The sequence below is a fragment of the Solanum lycopersicum genome, chromosome 5 (genome assembly GCF_036512215.1).
Source record: "Solanum lycopersicum chromosome 5, SLM_r2.1".
NCBI lineage: Eukaryota > Viridiplantae > Streptophyta > Magnoliopsida > Solanales > Solanaceae > Solanum > Solanum lycopersicum.
This window is the reverse complement of record NC_090804.1, coordinates 21,767,518-21,793,474: the sequence shown is the minus strand read 5'-3', so window position 1 is coordinate 21,793,474 and position 25,957 is coordinate 21,767,518. Positions and strand designations below refer to the sequence as shown.

The following is a 25,957-nucleotide window of genomic DNA, read 5'->3' as shown; positions in this document are numbered from 1 at the left end:
ATCCACCTCTTTACAGTTGGAACATTATCGAGCCATCCACCTCATTACAGTTGGAATATTATTGAATCATCCACCTCGTTACAGTTGGAACATTATCGAGCATCCACCTCGTTACAGTTGGAATATTATCGAGCCATCCACCTCGTTACAGTTAGAACATTATCGATCATCCACCTCGTTACAGTTGGAATATTATCGAGTCATCCACCTCGTTACAGTTGGAATATTATCGAGCTATCCACCTCGTTACAGTTGGAATATTATCGAGCCATCCATCTCGTTACAGTTGGAACATTATCGAGCATCCACCTCGTTACAGTTGGAATATTATCGATCCATCCACCTCGTTACAGTTGGAACATTATCGAGCATCCACCTCGTTACAGTTGGAACATTATCGAGCATCCACCTCGTTACAGTTGGAACATTATCGAACATCCACCTCGTTACAGTTGGAATATTATCGAGCCATCCACCTCATTACAGTTGGAACATTATCAAGCATCCACCTCGTTACAGTTGGAATATTATCGAGTCATCCACCTCGTTACAATTGGAACGTTATCGAGCATCCACCTCGTTACAGTTGGAATATTATCGAGCCATCCACCTCGTTAAAGTTGGAACATTATCGAGCATCCACCTTGTTATAGTTGGAATATTATCGAGCCATCTACCTCGTTATAGTTGGATAGTTATTGAGCTAGCTAGCTCGTTACAGAGATCTCCAAAGAGGAGAAAACTATCCCAAAATCAAGGGTTTTCCTAGAAGCATGAGGCATTTATATTACTTATGTCAAAGACTTGGAATATGAATTGTTTATTTCAATCCAGTTCCAACAATATGAAATTTACAAAGAGCGTTTAGGCGGATTCAAAGGTGAATCAACGGAATCTTCAAGGAGAGTTTACGATTTCCGTAAAGGACGCTCTTTGCATTACATTATCAAACAAGATAGTTATTGTCAATCAAGACAATGCATTACCCCAGGGGGGATAGTTGTTATATTATCAATCAAGGCGATATATTATCTGGAGGTCGTCTTGCCGTTATCATCAATAGAGACGATATGAGTATTCATGCATCGCGAAAATCATGCATCGAGGAAAATCATGCATACCGTAAATCATGCATCGCGGGAAATCATGCATCGTGGAAAATCATGCATCGCGGAAATCATGCATCGCGAGTCAATAATTACATACGACGAGAAGATTTCATGCCTCATCAAAATTCATACATCGCGAGAAGATCTCATACCTCGCTGAAATTTAGACATAGCGAGAAGAGCACATACCTCACTGAAATTTGTGCATCACGAGAAGAATCCATGCCTCGTTGAAATTTGTGTATCACGAGAAGATTTCATGCTGCGCCGAAAGTTATGCATTGCGAGAAGATTTCATACCTCGCAGGAATTTACGTATCGCGGGAAGATATTCATGCCTCGCAAGAAGACATACACGGATAAAGAAAGGGAAATCGTGTATCCCAAGAGGGATATTTATCCATTGGCCTCAACTACATTCTTTTATTATGATAAAAGTAAACATCAAGAAGAACATCAAAGACGACGTCAAAAGAAATACCAGCATCATATCAACATTCATTTATTTTAACATCAAATGAAGAGTACATTGAAGATTGTATTGCAAACGCCAGACATAAGTTTTATTTGTTGTACGTCAGACCGATCGAGTCGACGTCGAATATGGACGAGAACAATGAAGTGTCGACATGGTAAAAAGACATTGTCTCTCATCCTAATTGCATTTTTAAACTGACGAGTTTTATCTCAGTTTTTGTCGAGAGCATCCAAAAGGATGAATTCTCCAAAACCATAGGTGCAGACAACATGAAAAGGGATGCAGCACAACGTGGAACTTTTTCTTAGCAGTGAACTGGGACATAGTCTAAAGAGGAATGTCAAACTCTTAGGACGCGAGCAGAGGAGCGACTTCCACCACAATCAAACCACACCCCTATCAAAAGGCATGTGGGTTTTTCTTTAGTTTTGTCAGTTTCAGTATCGTATCCAAAAATTTCGGTATATTTCGGAAGCAAGTTTCCAATCTGAGTGACAATGCGCCAAGAGCTTTGGAAATTATGTCCGTGTAAGCTCTTAATTATGGGTGTGAAGCGCGCCAAATTCATGGCTAAGAGGTTACAAGCCTCCTTTTCATACTCGTTTAATTTGTCACTTGTCCAAAACCGAAGGTTATCTAGCATAATAGATTTTCTTTTCAACCGATCGAGTCAAACTACACACAGCCTGATTCCTGAAGGTTTAAGGATATGTAGGCGGATTCAATGTTGAAACTCAGTTGTGTTCCAACATTCGCTCTCCAATTTTATTCTCGAGCATTTCGATATCTTCAAAATTCGGTATCAGATGGCTTTTGATTTCTTTCAAAGTCGTGCGTTAAATCAAGCTTGTCGAACTACAAGTGGGCTGAATTCTCATATAACCTGAGGTATGTAGGAAACCCGTTTCAAGGGCTCGGCCATAATTCCTAAACCTTTTACCAAATCCTTCCCTTAAAGATGAATGAGATTGGTCAAAATTGGTTTGGTCAATTTCATTTTCCTCGAATTGCTTGCATCAATCCAAGTAAAATGAGGGACAGTTGTTGACACCCAATTTCGACCCTCCCCGGTATAAATTAGTTCTCGAGCTTCTTAAATTTCAAAACAATTTAAAATAATTAGTTTTATAAATTTTACAATTATTTCTCAAAATGTTTTAAATTTTAGTAAGTATTCTATTTAGCTAATTTAGTTTAAATTATGGTTATATTTTGAATCACTATTTTACAATTAAAATAATTGTATTACTAAATTAAAGAAGCTCGTTGATTAATTAATACAAATTCATTTTATTTAAGGTTTAGCCAAATTTATTATATTAACTCAATTTGGCTATTTATTAATCTAACCCATCTTCCAACTTGACTCAGTTTTGGACCATTTACAAATTATTATTTTTTTCAAATCCAGGCCCACTTTTAATTCCAGTAGCCCATTCCCATTTCCAACCCACTCTCTTCTATTCCTTTTCCTTTTCAGACTAAAGGCCCGATTCCCTTTTCCTTTTACCAATTTTAAAGCAACCCAAACCCCAGGCCCAATTTTTTCCCAAACCGAAATCCTTAAGATTTCAGCAGCCAACTTTAATTCCCAGCCCACCTCAGCCGATCCATTCCCTTTTTTCCCTTTCCCTCCAACCTTACCCCTTGAAGAGAATTCAAAATTTGAAATTCAAAAATTTAAACAAGTTTTCCCTCTTTTGGCCCTAATTTGGCTTATAAATATCCTCATCTTCTTCATTGTTGAAGGGAAGAGAGAGAAAGTGAAAGGGAAGAGAGAGAGAGAGAAAGGGAGAGAGAGAGAGAGAGAGAGAGAGGAAAGGGGGGCCTTTTTTGGGAAAATTTCTTCCTTTTCTCAGAAATTTTGTGAGAGAAATATTGATAGCATAAAATACACACATGTAGGATATACGTAGGTGTCCGAGTTTAACGTCAAGCTTGGGTGTTCGCTGCCTCCCCTGCTCGTTTCGTCTTCAGCTCGCTGCCCCGAAGGAGGTGAAATCCTTTTATTTTTCTCTTTCTTTCTTTATTCTTTTTTAGATGTTGTCATTCAACCTTGCTAATTATTATTTTTGTGTTTTGTTTTCCTTTTTTGTGTGACATCGATTCGAGTCCACTTTGGACTCCATTCTCGCATTCCTCCGAGTTGCACAAATCCTCGAGTCATCCCTTTTTAAAGTCTAGAAAGCTAAGCTGATTTGCAGTCTGAAAACAGCAAATATGGTACTGTAAAAATTGATTAGCAGGTGTTGATGAAGTTGTATATCAGCTGTATACATACTCTATACATCAGTATACAGGTCAAAAAACGTACGCGGGACCAAATTCAAAATACAGGTTGATAACAGTGAGGATATACTTCTGGAAATTATTTTTCAGCTGTCGAAAGTTGAAAAACAGGTTGATATACAACCTGTATACACTGATATACAGATACGACATACTATAAATATGTGTAAAAAATATGAATTGCAGGTTAACGTATAGAGACGCCAATTTTAGATGAAATACGGAAATAGTCAATGAATACGTACATAGGATACATCCCGTATACATTGGTATACATCTTTTGGGCGACGATATACAATTGGTAAACAGGTTTAAAAATGATACAGGTACAAATACGCAGAAACAATATGAGAAATACGGGGAGAATAGTAAGAGATGCGTATTCAAACAAAATATGCAGGTCTCAAACGTCCAAAATGGATTGAATATACATTGTATACAACAGTATACATCATTCGTATACAATGACTCTTTTTTTAGGAAATGGGCCAGGGCCATTTTCAGCAATTTTTTTTAACAGGCCCAAAGGCCAATGTTTGTTTTGCAGATTTTTTAAATTGTTAAAAAGGGCCCAATTTTAATGATTTACTTAGGACAGGTGGGCCAAAGCCTAATTGAATGAATTTGGGCAATCAAGCCCAAGTTCAAATATTTTTTATTATTTATTTGAGATAATTAATTTTTGGTAGAATTTTTATAATCTCCTAAAAGGTAGCCATTTTTGCTCTTTTAGTTTTACTAGTTTATTTAATTATTTTGTTTTTGTCACCATTTAGGTTTTCCTTAGATTAATTCCCTCTAAAATATCTCCCTTTAGAAATAAAATAAAAATAAAAAATATTAAAATAAATTTTCTCTTTACTTAACTAAAAATTTTATTTTAAAAGTCATTTAGTCAAATTGTTGGTCAACCGCGAGTTAGCGGGCATCCCGAGGGCCTAACACCTTCTTGGGATGTAAATTGAAATTCGAACCTTTTTCAATTGATCTTATCTGTTTTTTTATATCTTTTGAAATTTTTTCTTGATTTTATCAAAAATTAAGTGGCGATTCCGTAATTTGGAAAGTCAATTTTTCTTAAAAAAATAAGATTAATCGATTTTTCTGAAACCTAGTCATCTTCACCATTTTTAAATAATAGTAGTATTTTTAAAGTAAAACACTAATTTTAGTTGTCAAATTACTGGTTGATAGTATGATCTGGGTTAAATACCTCTCGTCGCCTACCTCACTTAGCTATCTAACTACATCGTTGAGCGGGGATAAATAGACTAACTAACGAGCATTTATGTTTCATCCTTTTTTCAATCAAGCAAGGTGTTCGTATTCCGTGCGTCACTTCTGAACACTAATATCCTCAATTTAATGGCCAGACTGAGCTCTCTATATTCTCTGGTCTATCTAATCTCTCCTATGTTCAATTCAAGATTTAGACACTATATTTATTTCTAGATGACCAGTCAAAAAATAGTAAAACAATAATATAAAAATAACTTATAATGACAACCAAAAACTAATTCAAAAAGTCATTAATAATCAACATTCAATCCGTATATAAAGCCCCAGATCAAGGGTTTTAGCTAATAATCTCTAAGAAACAACAAGAAGAAAAGAACCCTAAAAAGTATTGACGACCTTCTATTAAAAAGTACCTCCTCTCTATTCGCTCTCTAATTGAATCTCCGATAATTATTTGTATGAACTATTTATAGATGTGAAAACCCCTAAATAAACTAATTGAGTCCAAAAAAAATTAAATAACCAAAACTAAGTGGAATTAGAATTCCACGGTTCACCGCCTCAACCTTAAGCTCCTCCAGAATCTGCCAAGTGGCAGCAGCTTGCGATTCAATTTGAATTTTTTCAATCTTTTACATATGCATTATTATGTTAAATTTATTACATTAAGCTACCTACTTGATTCCCTTCTTCAATCTTTCATCTTTAATTTGTTTTAGTTTCAAACTTGTTCAACTTTATCCCAATTTATTGCTACAAATAAAATACATTATTTAACACAATTCGTTAAATATATGTTCAAAAAGGATGAATATAAATAATAAATATGAGTCAAATGATGATTAAAATATATATTTTTGGCCTCACATCAAGTCCTAAATTTGAGACTGAAGGGAGACAGTTTAGGTCTACTTTGTTGAGTGTTAAATTTGCTAGAAATAGAGCTTTAGATTAAGGTCTTGGATTGCTTTACTTTTTATCACGATTGTGATTAAAAGGATATTTTGTGATATACCACTTTGATATAAAAAATATATTAGTATTGAATAATGATGATCTAGACTATCTATTATATATTGAGCTCCAGGCGCAAGATCCATATACCATAACACATGAAAAATTGAGAATTTTGGGTAATTTCTAAAAGAGAGCTTGTAAATGTGGAGATATGCATTAAAAATGGTGTGAGTATATGTGGCAGTTCCCGAACTAAATATGGAGCTCCTCATATGGTTTTTGAGGAGAAAATTTTGGGTGCTCGGGGCGCTAGAACCTTAGGCTATATAGCACATGAAAAATCGAGGATTTTGGATAATTTCAAAAAAGGACTTGTAAATGTGGAAATAGGCATTAAAATGGTTAGAGTATACGTTGAGGTTACTCATGTCATTACGGAGGTCCTCATAAAGTTTTTTGAGAAAAGAAATTTGGGTGCTCCAGGGCGCCAGATTCTTGTGCTATAACACACGAAAAATTGAAGATTTTGGGTATTTCCTAAAAAGGTCTTGTAAATGTGGAAATAAGTGCTAAAATGGCATGATATACGTGGTGGTTCCCGAACTTATACGTAGGTCATCATAAAGTTTTTCAAGAAAAATTTTGGTTGTTGATGGGCGCCAGATCCATGGGCTATGACACACGAAAATCGAGGATTTTGCACAGATAGGAGTTAGAAGTGGTGTGACTATACATGGTGGTTCCCCAACTCATTACGGAGGTCCTCATAATAATTTTTTGAGAAAAAACTTGGGTGTTCTGGCATCATATCCATGGGCTATAACACATGAAAAAATGAGTATTTTGGATAATTCTGACAAAAGAATTTTTAAATGCGTAAATAGGCGTTAAAATGGTGTGACTATCTGTGGTGTTTCCTCATATCATACGGAGGTCCTCATAAAGTTTTTTGATAAAAAGTATTTTGGGTGCTCTAGAGTGCCAGATACGGCTGGCAGGGGGAACGGGTCGACCCGGCTCGGCCTGCGACCAGTTCGAGAATTGGCTCACTGGGCCCGGTCCAGTTTATTCTCACGGGTGGGGGTAATGGGGGGTTAGGGGACCTGTTAAGGGTCGGTTCATCTTTCTATCCCGGCTGAACAGGACGATTTCGCAGGATCCCCTATTTTTTTATATAACCTTTTTAAAAATTGAGTCGTTGCCAACCATTGGGGAAACAAATAGTGCCCCCTCCAGCCCCCCCCCCCCCCCCCCTCCAACGTATTTTTTTTTTACTTTTTCACTTCCCAAAACACCCCTTACCACCCCTACTTTTAATATTTTAATTTAAACCCTCAAGTTATCACAAAAACACTTTAACCCATTTTTAATATTATAAATACCCCTCTATACCTTATTATTTCTTACAAAATCATCTATCTCATTTATCTCATCTATTTTCTATATCATCTCAAGTCTCAATCTTAATTCTTAAGTTTTAATTTTTATTCCATTTAAGTCTCATATTATTTTAATACGTATATTCTATATCATAATATATATAAATCTCATATTTGGAATCAAGTACCGGAGTTTTAAATAACAACAAACTACAAGTTTCAAGAACCGATTTAATGTCTGCTATTAACGCAGATGTTTGGTACATTCATTTCATAATATTTATATTTTATTTTTTATCTTTAATTTTTTTGTTATTATTATTTTTATATTAAACTTTATATATAATTAAATATGAGTTTTTAGCAAGAAAATACTGGTAAAGGAAAAGAGAAAGAACAAGGTGCCATTTTTGAAATATTTAATTTTGAAAAAAAAAGTAGTAAGAAAAAAATAAGAGTAAATATGGTGGTACTTCTTCTAAATCAATGTCTAGAGTTTGATTTAATATAAATGATTCTACTTATGGTGATGACACTTCTTATGATATTGATTCAAATTTTTAACTCGATCATGAAAGTTTAGAACGACGTTATGCTAATATTAATCTCAATCTTGATGAAAAATCAGGTGAAGCAGTAGAAGTTGATTTGGAGAAGAGGAATTAGAAGATACGCCTACTAGTCCGATGACACAAGTTCAAATGAAACTACAAATTTAAAGGAGAAAAATTGTGGACTCCACCCATTATACCTTCCACATGGGATAAGGTGAAGTATCAACACCCTAAATCTTCAATTGTATGACAATTTATGACTTTCGGTAAAGAAAACAATGTTGCTATTTGTAATAAGTGTAAGCAACCTTTTAAACATAGACAAGGTGGGACACGGGGTAGGGGTGAACATTCGGTAATTCGATTTGATTTCGGTTTTTTTCTGTTTTTCGATTCTTGTACAACGTGCATCGAACACCAAATCGAAATAATTCGGTTTGGTCTTTATTATTCGGTTTGATTTATATTATTTTGGTTCAGTTTTTTTATTTCGGTTTTTTTAATAGGCCTGCTTAGTGGGATTTTTAAAATTTTAAAATTTATAATTTTTTTGTTTGATTTTTCAGTTTAATGGGCTAAAAATAGTGACATCAAAGAAGTGTATTTTACTTTTTAATTTTTTATTTTTTATTATAATATTTGTTATTTAACATTAATAATCAATATAATATAAAAATGTATTATGATATAATATATTTTGGTAAATCGAAATACCGAATAACACAAAATACATATCGAAAATCGAACCGAAATATCGAAAAGTACAAAAATATATACTGAATACTGAATCGAAAACCAAAATGCCAAAAAAATTATGTTTGATTGGGTTCGGTGTTTTAGTTTTCTGGTGTTTATGCCTAGCCCTAATGGGGGGGCTAAAATAGATATTTTTTTATCTTGTATGCCGATTCAATATAAAGAAGCTAAAGCATTAGCTGTTAGAAAAAAAGAAATTCTAGTTAATGGTTGTGATATTAGTATTATTGAATCGGTAGGGGCTTCTAACATGGTTCAAGGAACATTAGATCCTTCTAACCCCGGTGGCCCACTAACAAAACGTAAATATAATAAGAAAAGATACTATGAAAATTTAGCTAAAATGATTTATGTTTGTAGTTTGCCTTATAGTTTTTCTTTAAATCTCGATTTTATTGAATATATTCAACAAAATTATAATCCTGATTTTAGAGATTTTGCAAGAAATACTATTAAATTTGATGTTTTTGTATATCAATGTAAACATTGTCAATATCTTCGTTGTTTGTTTAGCATACTAGATTGTAGAGCGTCTATAACTTTGGACATGTGTCGTAGTGTTAATGAACATGATTATTTAACTATTACAGCACATTGGATTGGTCATAATTGGAATTTGCAAAAACGATTCTTAAGTTATAAAGAATGTGTAGAGACAAAAATGGGTGCATATTTAGCTTCAAATATTTTGAGTATTTTAGATTATTACATACTTATAGATAAAGTAATGTTTGTCGCATTAGCTAATGTATCTAATAATACAAACGCTGCTAGTATGTTAAAAGTTAGATTATGTTGAATTGATGGTAAAGCTTTTAATGTTAGATGTGTTGCACAGGTATTAAATTTAGTTGTACAAGATGGTATTTCATTATTTGATTGTGGTTGCATGAAAATTGAATATGTTGTTGTCTGAATTTTTTATGTTAATAAAACTACTAGAATTAGTGAATTTAATGAGTGTTGTTTACTATGTAAATTGACACAAAGAAAAATTTCAAAACATATTAAAATAAGGTGGAATTATTTTTACGAAATGCTTTCAGTTGCTTACCAATATAAAAGACCCATATAAATGGTGTTGTCTCGCCTCATTTTTTCGCAAAAACAGATTTTGATGTGCGACCTAACAATTCTTTTTGGGATTTGGAGTTTTGAAGAGTTGTCACCTAAAGAATTAAGGTCCGTTAGGGCATCTATCTAACCTAACTATATCTAACTAAGGTCAACGAGCTAGACATCAAGGTAAGGGTTCAAATTACCTCGAGGGGAAGGTTTTAGGCATCCCACGAGAGCCGTATCTCAGACTATTTATGTGGGGTTATAAGTAAGGTCACTTCATTTATTGTTTATTTGATAAACATGGGAAACTAGGTGATAACATAATATTAAATAGTTTAGGCTAGTTTATTTAATTTAACATGCAAGACTATGTGATAATATACTAAAGATTAAGCAATTATATGACATTGTTATTTCAATTAATTATAAGCATGTGAGACTAGGTGATTAAAATAATAAATACTAATCAATTAAAACAAAAGACAAGCGAGGAAACAGAAAATAGAAAAATAGATAAGCAAACAATTTTAATATTTTACTTAAGGTACCCCAAATAAATATAATTAAAGCAAATAAAGGGACAAAGGGAAAGGGAAACTCTGAGATACTTTTTGGATTAACACTTGACTTTTAATTTTTTAATTTGGTCAACTTCTGTATAGGGACAGACAAAACCAATGTTTATCATTTAGACCGAGTCGATGTCAACATATCTATAAAGCCAGCTATCCCTACCCATCACCGCATGCATTTCGTCCTAAAAAGTGTCTATCGTCCCCGCTTAAGGTCCAAGAGGCATTGGACTACTAATAGGGTGGTTTTAGAAAAAAATAAAATATATGTTTCTAAAGGCCCACCTAGTCACCAAGTCAAACAACCAAGCCAAACAAGACGCTCATTTATAATGTTAAGTCTCAACCTGACCTGTATATTTTAATAAACATGCTGGCAAACACAAGCAATTAGTGAAAAAGATCATTCGAAGTGTGTGCATACAAATATACAAAAATTATAATAACAAATTAATTTAATTATGAGAGGGCAAAGAATTATGACATGAATGCAGATTTCATTTATCTTATTAATGAAGCATGCAAGAAATATTTATTTTATTTAATTGATTAGAAGCTGTAAGACATTATTCATAATGATGAAACCAATATTCAAACAAAATTTATTAGGATAGCAAAAAAAAAGAGAGATTATGCAGAAAATAGCATGTTCATGCAATAGTAGATTAGACTACTATGTAGAGTCTGTTTTAAAGTAGCATGCAATATATAATTACTAACTGATGCAGAAAATATTTGCAGATCCACAAAAACTGTTTTTGGTGCAGATCTATTATTAATGCAGAAAATTATTTTTTAAAACAGTAACAAATTTATTATTAATATAGAAAATTATTTTTAGAATAATAATATATTTACTATTAATGCAGAAAAAATTTTTAGGTGGAGAAACAAATATTTATAATGTAGAGAGTAACTATTTTGGACAAATTTAATTGGCAAATTGGTTTTAAGCAAATTAATCATGCTGGAAAGTTAGTAACTTATTCTTTAAGTGGCAGAAAATTATTACAATGCAGAAACATTTCAATTCAACACAAATTTTTAGTCGGAAAATGATTACTACGCTAATTTTATTTATTAAATAATAACAAAACAGAAAGCAATCAGGCATAAGATTGATTTTTACTCATATTATAAGCACACGGGAAATTAATTTTTATTTATTTAGCCCTATTGGCGTATTTTCTAAGTGTAAACATGTTAAAATTATGGGAAAAGGGTTTGATGTACCCCTCAACTTTGTCATTTAGAGTTGATATACCCCTTGTTATGAAAGTGACTCATAAATACCCCTACTTGTAAACAAATGGCTCACATATACCCTTTTCCTCTAACGAAAATGAAAAAAATAATAAGTTTAATCTAAATTTTTATTATTTTTTTTTCTAAAAAATATAATCCCATATGAGTAAATTTAGTCCTCGTCAAACATATTTTTTTGACTTTTTTTTGTTTCAATGACTAATTTATAATTATTATTTTGATAATCAAATTTATTTATGTTTCACTAATATTCTTGTAAAACTTATTGTAGATGACCAAATATTTTCTTCGAATACGAAATTAAATTACAATACACACAAAAAGAATAGTTTAATTTTTTATTCTTTAAACTAAGGAATGAAAGAAAAAAACAAAATAAGAATAAGAAATTCAAATAATTATAATAAAAGAAGTCAAAAAATAATTTATGTATGAAAAAAATTAAAATATACCTTGAACTTTGATAGAAGAATCATATATACCCCTAAATAATTTTTAAAAAAAATTAGAAGTAATAAATATAAATTTAAAACTATTTTTTTAACTTCCATTAAATGAAGGGTATATGTGAGCCATTTCATAACGACATGGGTATATGTGAGCCGTTTGTACAACGGTAAGGGCATATATGAGACACTTTTATAACGAGGGGTATATCAGCTCCAAATGACAAACTTGAGGAGTATATCAGACCCTTTTCCCTAAAATTATTGTCAGACCTATAAACATGATATTTATCTAATATATAATAAAGTTTAAACTGATATGCATGATCTCTAAACCCAAACATGTTGAAAAATATTTATATCCTATAGGCATGCTTTCTAACTTTATAAGTTATGATAAAATAAACAAGTAACATGTAATATAAAATATTACAAGCCTAAGAATAACTAATAATATATACAACATTAACAAAAATTTCAATAATAAACTTGTCCGGAGATCTCTCTCAAGTTACTCTTCAACACTTAAACTCAATGTTTGAAATCCCTGTTAAACAAAACAAAGCAACACAACACAAACAAAATAAAAGGGACACTTAACATTATTCATTTTTCATAGAGATGTGTTAAAAGGACATCCTCATATTAACTCAGGCATCAAATTACTAGAATAAGTAGCAAACACTGAATATGACATTACACACATACGTCACATACAAAATGAAAAGAGAACTAAACCAAATCCTTCACTTATTTATTTCAAACACACAAATATTCATTATTGATGATGCAAAACGAAAATTAAAATATGATTTAATTACTAAACAATCAAGCAGAAATAATTATCAGCAATGGAGTGTTTTATAGAGCGATCTACCGAAACAACAACACAACAATACCAATATCACGAATAATGATCCAAAGTTTGGTAGAGTTCTTATTTTATTTTCAAGAGTAGAGAGCAATATACTTTTTATTTTTATTCAAGGGTGAGCAAGGTGAGAGATGAGAGTGAATGAGCAATGAGAGAAAGTGAGAGGTCTTGTTTATATAGTAGAAGAGGGACATTAAGGGGGAAAATATTTTAAGGAATCAATTACAAATACTATTTTCCTTACTAACGATCAGAGAAAAATTAGATTTTTTTAAAAATATTTTATTAACAAATATAAACAATTAAGAATAAAATTAGGAAGAATAATATTATTTTTTCTTAAATAAAGAAAAGCCAAATAAAAAATATTTTAATTTTTTTTACCAAAAAATAAACAAGTATAAACAATCAATTAAGGTAAAACAAATCAACCAAATTCCCTATTTATCAATTGAAAAAGTTTACCATAAACTAAACATGTAAGAATATGCCCTAATTTAAGCCAAGGGAAGGGAGTCAATTAGCAAACTTTCCATTCAGAATAACAAATTCCAAACAGACGTGGATTTTCACAACTCAAAACAAATATAAATTTTCATGATTTACCATACAGACAAGTCAAAGATGGCAAGAGACGATTATAGCAATAGCATCAATTTAAGCAAACAATCAAATTAGTTTAAACAAATTGCATTGCGTTAAAGCAAGCCAAAATCATGGTTCAAGCATCAGAAAGATTTATTGATTATTTCAAATAATCAATTATGTGCGGGAGAACATTCACAAATTAGCATAATCGAAGCATCACTTAATCGGTTAATTATTCATTACCAATTTCAGCAGTCATACTATCCTCTATTAAAGTCTTAAATCATATGAAACAATAGTATTATCAAGCTAACGAAACAAGTCAGCAAGAACAAGAGAAATCATAACTAGTATAGTTCACATTCATAATTGAATAACCTTATCAATACAATGAACATGCATAACAACATCAGAAAAAATTCAAACTAAATTTTGAATGAAAAAAGAACAAAATTACTAAATGATGAGATAATAATTTTAGAAATGTACCTAGACGGATCTGTTACAAATCCGTCTTTTGACCAAATCAAAATTTCAAAACTTCCATCGGACCTCGCTTGTTCAAAGTTCTCGCCCGGAGATTCTTGTTTGTTGGAGCTATTGTTTCTTTCCTAGCTGGCTTTTGACTCTAGCGATCCTCGCTTGGATGTTGTTGCTGTTGGTTGTCCTCCCCGGAGCCAAGGAGAAGAGGAGAGGAGTTGAGCGGTGCTGCCTTACGCCCCTTACCAGAGCTTCTTCTTCGTCGTGGGCTTCTCACCACTGGTACTTATTCTTTTGTCCTAATGCTTGTTGTTTCTTCTCGTTGCTCTTGCCGAGCTGCTATCCATCGGACAAAAGCAGAGGCGGCCAACACTTGCTGGTTCTTGCGCTGCTGCAGGGAGATAAGGAGAAGAAAAGAGAGGGACGGGGAGAGGCGGCCATCTCCGCCTTCTTGATGTTTCACTGGATCAAAGAGAGAGGAGGGGTAGCAGCTGCATGGAGACAGAGAGAGAGGAAGTGTCCGATCTGTTGAGATAAAGGAAGGAAGAAGATAAATGAAAGTGTTTAGGTTTTCTGGTCTTTCTAGGTTTAAAGGAAGGTTAGAGATTTAAATAAGGACCTTTGATTTTGTATGAGATGAAGGGTTAGGATTCAACCTGAAAGATTCCTTCGAGAGGGCTATGGTTTCCTCGTTAGATCCCGGTATTGATTTAATAGGCAGACTTTTAAGTTTTAACTAAAGGATCGACGGACGAGATTAAATGAATGGGTCTTGCGAGTTGAATTGGATAGACCAAAATTGAAATAAAAATTGGCTATAATTGAAATGAAAGGGGGTTACTATTGAAATAAAATTGGAATTGAATAGGCTAGACTTGCAATGGATTAGAATAAAATAGGCTACAATTTAAAAGATTCAGAGGAAACTTAAAGAAATGTCATTCAATCAAAATACTAATATTATAATATATTCTATATAATTAAAATCACTTGAATTTAGAGCATTTGAATTATTTTGAATTTTACAAATAATTTTTAAAATATTTCAATAATATTTACAATAATTTTATAAAGCAAGCATACTAGAATATATAATGTCTAGACAAAAATCGACAAAAATTTTGGATTTGAAATATATTTTAAAATATGTATTTAATCGAATAGTATTTCTAAAAAATGGTTAAACGTTGGTCATAATTGGGTGTCAACAGCTGCCCCTTGGTTTCTGGATAATGAAGTATGAATTGTCGGGCAACCAACAATGACTTAGTAACCAATTTTGTCCAACCGACGAGAGATGTCAGTGGGATCAGTTGAAATGATGTAGACTTGAAAAAGGGTATGACTGAGGCTTTGGTACCAAGATGCCTACATATCTCTAGTTATACGAGAATCAGGTCGTGTGTAGTTTTAGATTAAGGAACAGATGAGGCTCCAAAAAATTGAAAAAAATGGTTAGATATTCGAAAAGGCACGATATCGACTTGAATGGATACGACTAGAGTAATGAGAAGATCATGATAGGTAAATGAGAAAAGCATGACCACACCTGCAAATTCTAAACTAACTAAGCGTCCTATTATAAGGCAGACAAGCCTAAATGTCACTTTGTAAGGTCGACGAGCCTAGTTTCTTATTATAAGGCGGATGAGACTAAAAGTCATATTGTAAGGTAGACGATCCTAACGTCATATTGTAAAGCAGACGAACCTGGTGTCCTATTATAAGGTGGACGATCCTAAATGTCATATTGTAAGGCAGACGATCCTAACGTCATATTATAAGGCAGACGAACCTGGTGTCCTATTATAAGGCGGACAAGCCTAAATGTCGTATTGTAAGTTCGACGAACCTTGATGTCATATTATAATGTAGATGCCTAAATGTCGCATTGTAAGGCGGACGAGCTTAAATGAAGAATCTGTTGGTCGTAGTATCGAGTTTATTCAAGTAAACATCTTCAAACTAGTCTGAACGGTAGCTTGATTGGCACGGGAGATGTGAGTAGCCAAGAATTTATTAGTGTCATTTCTTGTGACATATATGGAAGCATGGAAACGGTAGTTCAGATGGCAATTGATCTTGTCTGTAATCTGAACATCTGTAACTTATATTACAACTATATAAAGCGATTAGAGCAGATATGTTAAAATAAATGATGAATGCAATTTCCTATATCTACTATGAAATTTACCTTTAAAATTACGAGAATGATGTCTTAGGCTATGATATTTAGGGCCATGATACGTAAAAGTATATATATTATTGTCTGTGGGCCATGAAAAAATGATGCCCTTAGACTATGACACCTTCAGATCATGATATGTAACAATTGAATTCTTAGGCCATGATATGTTGTATGAAGACCATGGAAGATGATTCCTTTAGACCATTACGCCTTAGGAACATAAATAATGAGTAAAGAAAGCGTATATGTAATTCGGCATCTGTTGACACTTGTTGACTTGATTTGAATTGGTTCGGGCACATGCAATTCTCGAGCACATGCAATTCTCGGGCACAAGCAATCTCGAGCAGGCGCATGCAATTTGGGCACAATGCAATTCTTGGGCACAATGCAATATCGGGCATATGTAATATTCGGGCATAATGCAATTCGGGCACAACACAGTTCGGACACAATGCAATTCGGGCGTATGATGTTCGAGTAGAATGAAATTTTGGCATAATACAATTCGGGCACATGCAATCTTTGGGCATAATATAGTTGTATATTGATCATTCAAGAAATGTTGAAATTGCTTCTTGTATATGTACCTGTACTTTCTGTATTCAAACAAAAAATAGTTAAAGGGGAGGTTGATATGTATCCCAGATTTGACACAGTATACTCTTTTGACGCTTGTAAGAATGTCCTTCGAAGTGTTGTAAGAATTTTGAGGTCCCCTCAAAATTTCTACCCTAGTATTGAACTTATGTTATTCTGATTTTGTAGATTGTAACTTGACTGCTGTGAATTTCTGAGATCCTCTTACAAATTTTTCCCCAATCTTGATTTGTGAGAAGATACGCTTTTGAAGGAGTTTTTGAACCCCTCTCAAAAATTTTGCCTAACTCTTGATTCTTGCAGAAAACGCTTTTTGAGAGAATTTTTTGAGACCCTCTCAAAAATATTGCCCCAGTTATTGAATTGTGATAAAAAGAAATGCTTTAGTTGGAATTTTTGAGTCTCCCCAGTTTTGATTTTTGCAGAAAACGCTTGTTGAGCGAATTTTCGAGTCCTTCTTAAAATTCTACCCCAGTTATACAATACAGGGGAAAATGAAAATTTTATTATGATAAGACCGAACCCCATAGGAGCGCCTACGTATCCCCTCTTAAACGGGAATCAGGATTGGCGTAGTTCCAAATACAAGATCATAAGCAAGACACTTAAAGAACCTTCTTGAGAAACAACTAGATGATAGATTCTTCTCGACTTTACTGCCCATTTGTTATTATGGGTGTCTCAATGTAGAAAACTTGAACTTAAATGGCGCAAGCCTTACTTGGAAACTGATTCAAATAAACTTTCTCACGTTCACAGTTGAAATTTCTTTGTTTTAAAGTCCTCCAGGAGTATGACCTTAGTATCAATCAATTATTGAATCTTGTATTTTAGATCACGACATTCTTCTATGATATGTCCTTCCATTTCTGAATGACAAGCGCAAACCTTAGAGGGTTCATCCACCATGCACACGTATTCATCCTTATTTCATTGATTAGAGTGTGTGTTCAACCATCCTCAACTTTTCACAGAGTTGGCCAATAGGCTCAGTCAGAGGAGTATAAATTTTATTAGGCTTTTTCTAAACCTTGAAGATGTTTTTACAAATATGAGGTCAAGTGATGACGTTGACATCATGGAAAAGATATGTTAGAAGAGGACTTTAGTACGGAGACATTTGATATGGAAGGATTGGAAATGGTATGAGAAGCGCATGACACCAAGGAACTTGGTGCGAAGGTGTTTTATATCGAGGCGCTTGCATAGGGTTCTGCGGGCGTGGAGCATGATAATGATAATTTGGAAAGTGGGTGTTATTTGAAGACATTTGAATGGATTGTTGATTTTGAGAAGTGGGGTAACTTGGAGGAGGATGAGAAGTAGGGTGAGTTGTAGGATTCTTTTGGAGAGTGGCTTGACTTGCGATAGGCAACATATCCATATTTGTCTTCGAAGCGGGACTGATGGAGAGTAATAACTTAGCCCACTCACGCATATCCAACACCTCTTCTTCTAACTTCTTTATTTTCAATTCTAGGCTTAAGACCAACTTGTCTGAAGGATACTTCTTTTCAATAGTCTTGCGCATAACTTTCTCATTAGTCACTTTCATCTTTCCTTTGTGATTCTCAGCTGGAAAAGAAAGAAGAGCCTCCTTTATCTCGTGTGGTAAACCATGGTCTACAGATCAATCATTGGGGAAGGGTACAACAAAAATAAAAGAAAAATAAAGTCCAAGTTAGAATATTGCATCAATGGGATATCAAGCACATTATTTTTAGATAAATGTTAAAATACAAAGGAGCCCCATCGAGCCAGAGGTAGGCCTAAACGACACGTAAGTAATGCAAAATAATTTATTCAAGCCTTGATTGCCAATTTGAGTGTAGATTAGAAGAAATAAAATAACTTTCATTTATTATAAAATTTGAACATTACATCATGAATGAAAAAAACGAAAACTGAAACAAACTGAGGGAAAAGGGATAACATGGGGGGAAATCATCCTAAATTCTAAAATCTTGAAGATATCGATTCCAAGAGCTTGGCTCCAATTGACCTCTTGTATTGGGAATGACTTCTTTTCTGATGTTCAACACATTGCGTGCCTATATGTTTTCCCTTTCATCATGAGACCATAATATCCTGCCCAACTCAACTTTGTCCTTAACTTCCTTTAGGATCCATGTGTAATACTCACGTGTGAATAAAACATGTCATGCACCCGTAGGAATGGTTAACACTCGCTCCTATCATAGCAGTATATTGTAGACTTGTGGTTATCTAGTCCAAACTCATACTTAAATTGCTCCATGTCAGACCGGAGAGTAGGACTTGAGTTCGCCCAAATTCGTGAAGCACTCGAAGAGGTGTGTACAATTGAACACTTTGTAAGCCAATAAGCTCAACGAAGTATCAGTCTTCCCCTCTTACTATGGCATTAAGCGTGGACAACCAATAGAGCCTCCATTGTATTCGGTGGCTCTCAAGCTCTGTAAAAATATCTACCAGTCTACAAATCCTATAGGTGCGGTGAAACTTACCATTCTTCTTGAATGGTTATCAATTTTGTTGTCTTGACCAAGAAAGATGTCTACCACATTGGATCGCCTATGGAAGTATTCGATATCCCATAATTGCAGTAGAAGGTTGCATCCCTAAAAAAACATTCTACCATCGATACATGCTGCCAGACTCCTCATTATATCTGTCAGGATCATGGGTACTATGGTTCTCCTAGGTTCGCCCTCTCTTTGAACTAAGTCTCGAACCACATAACTCAACCATGTGTCTATTCTTCCCCTTATTTTAGGAAAAAATAACGATCCTAATAGGGCAATGGGAAAGGCATTTAAGCGGTATTTTTTCCATTCTTCAATGGAGCAATCAAATTCATTGGTGAAAGAGTAGTGGCTATCATCTCGGCCAAATCGTGAGTATACAAAGTCTAAATGAGTCCATCCAAGGTCTAATGAAACTAAAGTTGGATTAGACTTCATCCGGGGAGGATTTTTTAGAAATTCCCTTGATGACTTTTATGGGACCATCATTTCACACTCATGGTATGACAAGTCGATGAAACCACTAATCTCTTCAATTGTTGGAGTCAAGTAACAATGTGCAAATTTGAAAACCATCCTCACATGGTCCCAAAAATCTATCAAGACCATAATCAGGTGAGGGTTCGGTATAACAAAGATAAGGAATGTAAGACCACCCAACAATAGATGAATCTCCCTTTTCGGTCTCTCGTTATATCCATCCACCAGCTCCTAAGCCTGTAATTCACCTCTGTGACCATTTGCGAGTTTCGGGAGTTGAAAGCATCCACTCTGCAAGCACATTTCTAAACTCCATTTGGAAAAGTTGGCTTGATTTAATTATTATGATCACATTAATACATAAGTATTCAATTTGTCTAAAGGGTGTTGGGTCCTTTAGACGATAGAGTGACAACTAATTATATGGATTGGCACCAAGGGTCAAACCATCTAGGGCTTATGCAACATGTATGACCTAACATGGACTTCTAAGTGTTGGTTTGACAGGGACTTGAAAGGGATTCTACACGAGTGACTCATGGTTTGCGGTAGAAAAATTATTTGTTCCATCCACACATATGCCGACTCTCTATAGTGGGTATTTGAAGAGAATTGGAGTAATTGTGAGAGGTGCAAAGTAACAACATCACAATGAAAAATTAAAAAAATGAAGAAAGTCCCAATTGGGGGAAGTATGGTGGAATGTCATTTATCAAAGCAGTAACATTTAGCATTTAGGTGGAAAGCAGTAACACATAGGAAGTATATAAAAGCGATAAATAAATAAATAAATAAATAATTGCATAAGCAATGTAAGGTAAACATATAAACATATTAAAAATTATGCAAATAAGGAAAGCTGGTAAACCATGCAAGTAAACAAATATGGGAAAGGGAAAGGGTGAAACATGACAACAAACAAATAAGGAAGAGGGAAAAGGTGGAACATGGAAAGTAGACGATAAATAAGGAAACAAAATAATAACTAAACATGGTAATCACCTAATAAAAAATGAGATAACCAAATAAAGTAAACTTACATAAATAAGCATGAAAGACGTAATAGTATGAACCAAATATCCCCAGCAGAGTCACCATTATGTCGCGCCCCACTTTTTTGCAAAAATAGGTTTTGATGCACAACCTAACAATTCTTTTGAGATTTTGAGTCGTCACCTAACGAATTAAGGTGCTCGAGGGAACCTATCTAACCTAACTAAATCTAACTAAAGTCAATGATACGCTCAAACATACTTCTCAAATAAGAAGTAAAGTGGTCGTATCAAGTAAAGAACCCAACTAATAAGGTTAGGATCGTTCCCACGAGGAAAATAGTTCACACTTTACTTCAATCTACTATTACTACTATTTAGTCAATTATTTCCTTGGAAAACAAAGACAATAAAAGGGGGGATTTATTTCTAAATGAAAGAAAATAATTAGCTAAATCAAAGTAGACAACTAACAGATTCAAATGTTGAAGTTTAATCAGTTAATAACAGTAACTAAGGTTTACGTGTTCCCCACAGGTTCCTAACTTGATAATTCTAACTATAACAATTCTTTCCTAGTATCTTTCATGCAAAGTGATAAGTTATGTATTTCTAAATCCTTGGTCTGGAATCTAGAAAATTTCACTCTCCACCTTGGTATGGCTATGTTTGTTGCTATACTAACCCTTACTTTTACCTCATATTAAGATTTGTATTTAATATTTGACTAAGTTATTACCTCGTACCAATCAATATTAGCCTGCTAATATACACTAAATCTATGTTGATAATTCTTTTGCTATTATCTACCTCCTTGGTCTGGCAATAGCATTAAGGCGAGTTTTAACGTTGTCCATCTGTTTAAAAGACTTCTAAGCGAAAGAATTATCAATACATGCAAGACAGTATTCTAAAATTGTTATTTTAGTTAGAGTTTATCTTATTATTCGCCCATGGTTCCACAACCCTAGTTATGGAGTTTAGTTACCCATAGTCATAATCACAATATTCATATATATGATATAAGAATTCATGCACTTACTTCGATGAGAAAAAATAAAATCCAGAAACTTACTTGATTAATTGACAAAATCACCAACAATCCACTCCAGAGAAAAGTGTAATAAACCAAAGTGTAATAATAAAAATAATCTCCTCACAAAGAATCTAACATAAAAGTGTTTAATAACCAAGAGTCTAACCCCAAAAACATGGTTTTTCGAACTATTTATAAAAAAACCTAATCAAAGAAGAACTCTATTTGCTAAAAAGTTGTCAAAATGCGGCTGGGTCGACGAACCCGGGACGGGTCGTCGTGGTCACGACGGGCCGTCATGGACTCCGTCGTCCCATACTTGGCAAATCATTCTGCTGCTGTCTTCATTACCCTTGACGACAGGTATGACGGATCGTCACAGGCACAACTTCTTTAACTACTTCTTTGATCTTCATGACGAATCAGCAGGACGGACCGTCATGGCTACGACGGTCCGTCACGCACTCCGTAACCCCACACTTGGTCAGACTTGCCCATCTTCCTTCAGCAACTTCACTATGATGCCACCTACGGACCGTCACAGGCACAACAGACCATCACAAGCTCCGTAGGTGGTACTTTTCTGCATTTCTTACTAAAAAACATCCGCATTTATCTTTAGACAGATTTTCTGCAAATAAAGAGAAACTTACATAAAAATTAATACAAAAAGGCTTTTGTACACACATAAAACTTAAGTAAAAAGCATTAAAAATATCATGAACCATGATTTATCAGCACCCTCAACTTACATTCGTTGTTTGTCCTCAAGCGATGCACTATGACTCACTACAAAATTTTTGTACAATAGTATCCATGTTTTATCTTTCGCAATTATTTGGATATCAATCCCAATCAGTCTCATCATATTTATGCATGTTATCACTATTAGGCTTGAATTATGTGGAATCAGACCATGACACATACTCACCACGCACTAACACCTATCCTCTTTAATTTCTCACCGAGGTGCTAATATTTTCGGTATTGCAACTACTGTCCTCACTTCAAAACAATATTCTCATTTTTCACAGAATGATTTTAGTTTGAGTATAAGGATTACTTTTCGACACTCACTCTCAGAACAAATTCACAAATCATTCATACATATTCCCATAAGCTTGCCCTTATTTTCACTGTCTTAAGTTCGCTATACAACTTTTAGCATCACGATAGGACTTTCTTAGCTTGTAACATAGGCTCAAGTTCAGGTAGGGTATATTTAGGTATACTTTAGTGAATTTTTGCCCTCCTTTACATATCAGCTAAACATACCACTTTTTATCATTTTATTTAGCCCAGTTTCTCATATTCTTTCACCTTGTTATTTTCCCTTCTTTCTTCATTTGTGTAAGTGACTATATTCTTTTCTTGCTTGTATTTATTGTAAATTTTTTTATTTCACTTTTCTTTCAACTGATTCTTGAGTCACTTTACTTTTGTTCTTTCTCTCGCTTTGTTCTTTCAACCCCACTTTCCAAAGCATTCCTCATAATAGACACACTCAACTCATGGCTTTGCCATGAGTCAAAGTACAAGCGGGACCAGAGCGGGAAAAGAGGCTGAGCGAGAGGAGCTTGGGGCAGTGCTACTTCCTGGGATAGACGCGACCGGGGTAGTGTCAGTTGTTTCTGAAGCAGCCTGCATAGCCGTGCGAGCCTGTGCTACCGTATCAGCCAGATTGTCACCAAGTGGAGGCAACTCTGGACGAGGCCCTCTGTGTGGAGCTAACTCATTGGCCTCATCCCTGATGAGGCCGATATCAACAGTGCCCAACGGGGTCTTGAGCTGATCAATGTGCCAGATGGGCACACCCGCCGACCTGCATAAATAAAATATCATGCACGGAAAATGGTAAGTAGTTGTGACCTTAAAAGCCTTCTCGTGCATGATCGTCTGTAGAATCCAAGCAAAGTCCACCTCAGACCCGGCTATCATCACAGCCATCAGAACTGCACGATCCCATGTGACTATATTATCAGCGGCTGTGGGGGAAAGGCAGTGGCAGACAATCAACCATAAAAACTTCGCCGTGAAGGTCATGTTAGCCTTCTTGATGGCTCCCTTCGGCTCGGTTACCCATTCGGCACCCTCTCCATCAACAGACAAGTGCAGGGCCATCTACCTCTTGGTGGTCTCTCTCAGCGATGGCTCACGCAAGAATTGGCCATCTTTGACAATTTTCCACCGATAGTCAAACTCGCCGGTGAGAAGGGTTAGGTTGGCATCAAAATCCTCGCCGTATAGATACCGGCGGATGGCAGGAAGGGAGATATCAACCTGAATTTCACGTACTCGGACATGCTCAAGTGGGGCCTGTTTGGCGGGGACAACCCCCCTATCAATCTGTGAGCTGAGAGTAGCCACGTAGGAGGCGTAGAACTCTCGGACCAACTCTTCACTATAACGGCCCAAAAAACGTGCTGTCTACTCTAGTCGGTGTCTGGTGAAGAGATTGTGGATCTTTGGCATAGTAGGGAGACTTCTCGTAAGGACCCGCCTCTCCAATGTAAGGGTCCGTGTCATGACTCTTTTATCATTTAGAAACTTTGCGTCTAATAAACTTGATACTGCCCTTCGACACACCACCGGTTGGTCTGATCGTTAACTGGGGTGAGAGCACGAAATGGTGAGCCGAGAGTGGATTCAGAACTGTCAGGCTCATCAGACGAGGCAGACTGTGCAGCTGTGGCGGGTGCAGGGACTTCAATAGATTCGGAGGCTTCCTCCGACCACGAAATTCCTAAAGAGTCATACTCTCCTTCTTTATGATTAGCTGACCCAGAATGTGTACCAGTCAGTGTGCGCTCCTCATTAGACTGGGAGGCAGTGACTACGCCGAATGCCACCTTTTTGGGTGTGGCTCTTGCAGAACGTGCAGCTTGGAATGGGGTGGAAGTGCCTGGGGGCACGTACTCGAGGTCACTTCCATTATCATGGACAATGACTAGGCGGGCAGACGGGGCGACAGACTTTGATCGCCCACTTGCGTAGACTCGATCTTGTTTTGGTTCAATTAGAGATAGTACCTGTAAGGAATCAATATTAGTACTAGAAGGAGCAAACAAGACAAGCAAAACGACAAAAATTAAAAAAGAGTCAAAAATGTAATGACATTTCTATAGTAACAGTGAAATACGACGGACCAGGTGACGGCTCGTCGTGAGTACAACGGACCATCATGGAGTCCGTCATGTCTTACTTAAACTATGTCTATGTGGAGACCCCTGAAGGAAAGTCTCTGACAATTATGATGGATAAGCAGGACAGACCTTCGTGATGATTACGGTCCATCGTCGATGTCCGTCGTGGGACACTTAGAACAAGTATGGGAACTTTTAGGAGAGGGGTCTCCAACCGTCATGATGGTTTGTGCAGGACGGACCGCCGAGGGTATAACGGTCCGTCGTATGTGTCCGTCAAAAGACACTTGGAAAAAGTATAGGGACCCTTACGAGAGGGTCTCTGACCGTCATGACGGTTTGTGCAGGACGGACCGTTGAGGGTATGACGGTCCGTCGTATATGTTCGTAAGAGGACACTTGGGAAAAGTTGGAGACCCTTAGGAACAGGCTCTCTGACAACCAGAACGGTTGTGCAATACGGACCGTCGAGGGTATGACGGTCCGTCGTATATGTCCGTAAGAGGACAATTTGAAAACGTTGGAGACCCTTAGGAATAGGGTCTCTAATAACAAGAACGGTTGTGCAGGATGGACCGTAGAGGGTATGACGGTCCGTTGTACATGTCCGTAAGAGGACACTTTAGAAAAAGTGAGAGACCCTTAGGAATAGGGTCTCTAACAACCAGAATGGTTGTGCAGGATGGACCATCGTTCCCACGACGGTCCGTCGCATGTGTCAGTTGGAGGACACTTAGATAAAGTGAGAGACCCTTAGGAATAAGGTCTATGACAACCAAAAGGGTTGTGCAGGATGGACCGTCGTGGGAACGACGGTCCGTCGCATGTGTCCGTTGGTGGACACTTGGAGAAAATTGGACAGTGGGGTGTTGGGAATGTTGGAACGGGCCCTATGACGGTCCATCGTGGGTACGACGGTCCGTCATCGGGGTATTGTTCTATCATTCAGTGACAGAACTGAGGAT

The 25,957-nt window shown here is 35.6% G+C and overlaps 1 long non-coding RNA gene across 1 annotated transcript; it reads right to left on the bottom strand.

Annotated features, from left to right (window-relative positions):
* Nucleotides 1–12,438: 12,438 nt before the first annotated feature.
* Nucleotides 12,439–14,629, bottom strand: LOC104647374 (uncharacterized). Its single transcript, XR_741467.4, has 2 exons — nucleotides 14,059–14,629; nucleotides 12,439–12,654 (listed from the first exon to the last, which is right to left on the bottom strand). It is a non-coding gene; the product is annotated as an uncharacterized lncRNA (long non-coding RNA).
* Nucleotides 14,630–25,957: the final 11,328 nt, after the last annotated feature.